The 5,669-nt window shown below is 39.8% G+C and overlaps 1 non-coding gene across 1 annotated transcript; it reads left to right on the forward strand.

The window, feature by feature from the left end:
* Positions 1–4,523: 4,523 nt before the first annotated feature.
* Positions 4,524–4,631, forward strand: LOC112731546 (small nucleolar RNA R71). Its single transcript, XR_003167319.1, has one exon. It is a non-coding gene; the product is annotated as a small nucleolar RNA R71 (small nucleolar RNA).
* The last annotated feature ends 1,038 nt before the right edge of the window (positions 4,632–5,669 follow it).

A 5,669-nucleotide genomic window follows, 5' to 3' on the forward strand; every position in this document is an offset into this window, starting at 1 on the left:
CTTAAGAACCCTGGACACCTCTAATTGGGGACTTTAGAAAAGCTGAGTCACAATCTGAAAAGGGTTCACCTAATTATGTGTCTGTGGCATTTATGTATCCGGTGGTAATACTGGAAAACAAAGTGCTTAGGGCCACAGCCAAGACTCATAAAGTAGCTGTGTTCAAGAATCAACATACTGAACTAGGGAATCAATATCACTATCTGAATTCTGAGTTCCTATAGATGCCAATCACTCTGAGCTTCAATGGATAAAGTGAGATGCCAAAACTGTTCAGAAGCAAAAAGCTACCAGTCCCGCTCATCTAATTAGAATCTGAGCTTCACCTAAAAATCTGAGATATTATTGCTTCTTAAATTATTTGTATTCTATTTTATTTATCTAGTTGCTTGAGGACAAGTAACAGTTTAAGTTTGGTGTTGTGATGAGCGGATATTTTATACGCTTTTTGGGGTTAATTTCATATAGTTTTAGTGTGTTTTTAGTTAGTTTTTAGTTATTTTCAGTAGTTTCTAGGCAAAATTTATATTTCTAGACTTTACTATGAGTTTGTATATTTTTTATAATTTCAGGTATTTTCTGGCTAAAATTGAGGGAGCTGAGCAGAAATCTGATTTAGGTGAAAAAGGACTGCTGATGCTGTTGGATTCTGACCTCCCTGGACTCAAAGTAAATTTTCTGGAGCTAAAGACTCCAAATGGCGCGCTTCCAATTGCCTTGGAAAGTATACATCCAGGGCTTTCCAGCAATATATAATAGTCCATACTTTGCTCAAGGATAGATGACGTAAACTGGCGCTCAACGCCAGTTCCATGCTGCAGTCTGGCGTCCAGCGCCAGAAACAAGTTACAAAGTGGAGTTCAACGCCAGAAAGGATCCAAAGCTGGCGTTGAACGCCCAAAACAGTCCTATACACGTGATTAGCTTAAGTTTCAGCCCCAGCACACACCAAGTGGGCCCCAGAAGTGGATTTCTGCACCATCTATCATAGTTTGTTCATTTTCTGTAAACCTAGGTTACTAGTTTAGCATTTAAACAACTTTTAGAGGTTTATTTCGGATCTCATGACATTTAAATCTGAACTTTGTACCTTTTGACGGCATGAGTCTCTAAACTCCATTGTTGGGGGTGAGGAGCTCTGCTGTGTCTTGATGAATTAATGCAAGTATTTCTGTTTTCCATTCAAACATGCGTGTTGCTATCTAAGATATCCATTCGCACTTCAATATGAATGTGATGAACGTGACAATCATCATCATTCCTCCACGAATGCGTGCCTGACAACCACTTACGTTCCACCGTAGAATGAATGAATATCTCTTAGATCTCTTAATCAGAATCTTCGTGGTATAAGCTAGATTGATGGCAGTATTCAAGAGAATCCGGAAAGTCTAAACCTTGTCTGTGGTATTCCGAGTAGGATTCAGGGATTGAATGACTGTGACGAGCTTCAAACTCGTGAGTGCTGGGCGTAGTAACAGACACAAAAGGATAGTAAGTCCTATTCCGGTACGATTGAGAACCTGCAGATGATTAGCCGTGCAGTGACAGCGCATCTGGACCCTTTTCACTGGAAGGATGGATGGTAGCCATTGACAACGGTGATCCACCAACACACAGCTTGCCATAGGAGGACGTGCGTGCGTGAATCAGAAAACAGAGGAAAGCAGAATTTTAGAAGACAAAGCATCTCCAAAACTCCAACCTATTCTCCATCATTACATACAAGTATAATTTGTGTTCTGCCCTTTTATTCCTTGCAATCATATTTGATAAGTGAATTATTTTATTGTCTTCCTGACTAAGAGTTACAAGATAACCATAGATTGCTTCAAGCCAACAATCTCTTTGGGATCGACCCTTACTCACGTAAGGTATTACTTGGACGACCCAGTGCACTTGCTGGTTAGTGGTACGAGTTGTAAAAAGTGTGATTTACAATTCGTGCACCAAGTCCACCTTGGTGATGGTGGCGTTTCCTTCTTGAGGAACCAGTGATGTCCTTGAGCTCTTCTATGTCTCTTCCTTGTCTTTGTTGCTCCTCCCTCATTGCTCTTTGATCTTCTCTAATTTCATGAAGGATGATGGAGTGCTCTTGATGTTCCACCCTTAGTTGCTCCCAATAATTGTGTGGAGGAAAATGTATCCCCTGAGGTATCTCAGGGATCTCTTGATTTACAGTCAAATGTTCTACCACTGAGCTATAGACCCTTGAGATGAATCTCTCCATCTCCTATGACTCGCGGTGGAAGCTTTTGTCTTCCCTTTCCTCTTTCTAGAGGTTTCTCTAGCCTTAGGTGCCATCAATGGTTATGGAAAAACAAAAAACTATGCTTTTACCACACCAAACTTAGAATGTTGCTCGCCCTCGAGCAAAAGAAGAAAGAATAGTAGAAGAAGAATATATGAAGGAGATGGAGGATGTGTTATTCGCTATATGTCTTGGGTGTGAAGAGATTTTGATAGTAGGTGATGGATGATGTAATGGAATGAAGATGCTTGATGAGAAGAGGAGAGGGTGATATAGGATTATGAGGAGGTAAGGTAGTGGAGTATGTGGGCTCCTGTGGGGTCCACAGATCCTGAGGTGTCAAGGATTTACATCCTGCACCAATTAGGAATGTAAAATGCCTTTGCATGATTCTAGCGTTTAAAGCCGAAGTGATGCTTGTCTGGGCTTCAACGCCATGTGCAGCATATTTCTGGCGTTGAACGCTAGCTCCATGCTTGTTTCTGGGTTCAGCGCCAGTTCATGCTCTATTCTGGCGTGAACGCCAGCCAGATGCTCCTTACTGGCGTTTGAACGCCAGTGAGTCTTCTCAGGTGTGATTTTCTTCTGCTATTTTTTTATTCGTAATTTGATATTTTGTGAACATATCTGCCTATACATGAAAATTAGTATATTAGTGCCTCAAGCCATGCACAGTGTCAGGCCATTGTCTATAGACTCCAACACCAAACTTAGAGTTTGGATTGGGATTCATCCCAACTTAGAGTTTGGCTGAGGCCTATCCAACTAAAGTTTGATTGTGGCTTTATTTGACACTGTACTGAGAGAAGCTTATCGTGCTTCTTCTCCATGGTTACAGAAGAGATCCTTGAGTTTGAAACACAAGGTGTCCTTATTCAGTTGAAGGACTAACTCTCCTCTATCCACATCAATCACAGCTCTTGCTGTGGCTAGGAAGGTCTTCCAAGGATGATGGATTCATCTCTTCCTTCCCAGTGTCTAGATTATGAAATCACAGGATGTAAAGGCTTCAACCTTTACTAACATGTTCCTAGCCTCTATGATCTGCATTATAGATTCCTAGTTTTTTACAGAAGTGCATGAGGTTTATTCTGACCAGTCACATAGGCCTTCTCAAAGGTATGTGCCTATGTACAAGGTATTAGGAACTTTCCAGGATTCTGTTTCTTCTGAGCAATCTCAGTTGATCCAATGCATTTAGTTCATTGGTGAACAGGGGAGGTTCATCTCCCCAAGTCTTATTACCAAATAAATTGGTATTTAGCTTCCTGATTGCACCAAGGAACTTGGCAACTTGCTCTTCAGTAATATCCTCATTCTCTTCAGAAGAAGAATACTCATCAGAGCTCATGAATGGCATAAGGAGGTTCAATGGAATCTCTATAGTCTCTAATTGAGCCTCAGATTCCTTTGGTTCCTCAAAGGGAAACTCCTTGTTGATCACTGGACATCCCAGGAGGTCTTCCTCCTTGGAATTCACGTCCTCTCCTTCCTCCTTAGATTCGGCCATGATGGTTATATCTATGGCCTTGCAATCTCTCTTTGGATTCTCTTCTGTATTGCTTGGGAGAGTACTAGGAGGGGTTTCAGTGATCTTCTTACTCAACTGGCTTACTTGTGCCTCCAAATTTCTAATGGAAGACCTTGTTTCATTCATGAAACTCACAGTGGCCTTAGATAGATCAGAGACTAAATTTGCTAAGCTAGATGGATTCTGCTCAGAATTCTTTGTCTGTTGCTGAGTGGATGATGGAAAAGGTTTACTATTGTTAAACCTGTTTCTTCCACCATTATTAAAGTCTTATTGAGGCTTTTGTTGATCCTTCCATGAGAGATTTGGGTGATTTCTCCATGAGGAGTTATAGGTGTTTCCATAAGGTTCACCCATATAATTTACCTCTGCTATTGCAGGGTTCTCAGGATCATAAGCTTCTTCTTCAGAAGATGCCTCTTGAGTACTGTTGGATGCGGCTTGCATTCCATTCAGACTCTGAGAAATCATATTGACTTGCTGAGTCAATATTTTATTCTGAGCCAATATGGCATTCAGAGTATCAATTTCAAGAACTCCCTTCTTCTGAGGCGTCCCATTACTCACAGGATTCCTCTCAGAAGTATACATAAACTGGTTGTTAGCAACCATGTCAATAAGTTCTTGAGCTTCTGCAGGCGTTTTCTTTAGGTGAATGGATCCACCTGCAGAAGTATCCAATGACATCTTAGCTAATTCAGACAGACCATCATAGAATATATCCAGAATGGTCCATTCTGAAAGCATGTCAGAAGGATACTTTTTGGTCAGTTGCTTGTATCTCTCCCAAGCTTCATAGAGGGATTCACCTTCCTTCTGTCTGAAGGTTTGAACATCCACTCTAAGCTTACTGAGCTTTTGAGGAGGAAAGAACTTGGCTAAGAAAGACGTGACCAGCTTATCCCAAGAGTTCAGGCTATCTTTAGGTTGAGAATCCAACCATATTCTAGCTCTGTCTCTTACAGCAAATCAGAAAATCATGAGCATGTAGACTTCAGGATCTACTCCATTAGTCTTAACAGTGTCACATATCTGCAAGAATTCTAGTTAAGAACTGAAAAGGATCTTCAGATGGAAGTCCATGAAACTTGCAGTTTTGTTGCATCAGAGAAACTAGTTGAGGCTTAAGCTCAAAATTGTTTGCTCCAATGGTAGGGATGGAAATGCTTCTTCCATGTAAATTGGAATTAGGTGCAGTGAAGTCACCAAGCATCCTCCTTGCATTATTATTGTTTTCGGCTGCCATCTCCTCTTCCTGTTCGAAAATTCCTGTAAGGTTGTCTCTGGATTGTTGTATTTTAACTTCTCTTAGTTTCCTTTTCAGAGTCCTTTCAGGTTCAGGATCTGCTTCAACAAGAATGTTCTTGTCCTTGCTCCTGCTCATATGACAAAGAAGGGAATAACAAAGAAAATATGGAATCCTCTATGTCACAGTATAGAGATTCCTTTGTGTGAGTAGAAGAAGAAAAGAATGTAATGTAAGGAAAGAGAAGAGAGGAGAATCCAAACACAAGGGTGAGGAGAGCAGAGACATGAGATGAAGAGAAGTGTTAGTAAGTAATTAAATAAATAGAAGAGGATGAGAGAGAAGAGAATTTTCGAAAATAATTTTTGAAAAGGATTTGATGATTTTCGAAAATTAAAGGAAAAAAATTTAAAATTAAAATTTAAAACAATTAATTAATTAAAAAGAATTTTTGAAAAAGAGGGAGGTATTTTCGAAAATTAGAGAGGGAAGAGTAGTTAGGTGGTTTTGAAAAAGATAAGAAACAAACAAAAAGTCAATTAGTTAGTTGAAACAAATTTTGAAAATCAATTTTTAAAAGATAAGAAGATAAGAAGTTAGAAAAAAATATTTGAAAAAGATATGATATGAAAAGGTATGAT

The sequence above is a fragment of the Arachis hypogaea genome, chromosome 12, assembly GCF_003086295.3.
Source record: "Arachis hypogaea cultivar Tifrunner chromosome 12, arahy.Tifrunner.gnm2.J5K5, whole genome shotgun sequence".
Taxonomy (NCBI): Eukaryota; Viridiplantae; Streptophyta; class Magnoliopsida; order Fabales; family Fabaceae; genus Arachis; species Arachis hypogaea.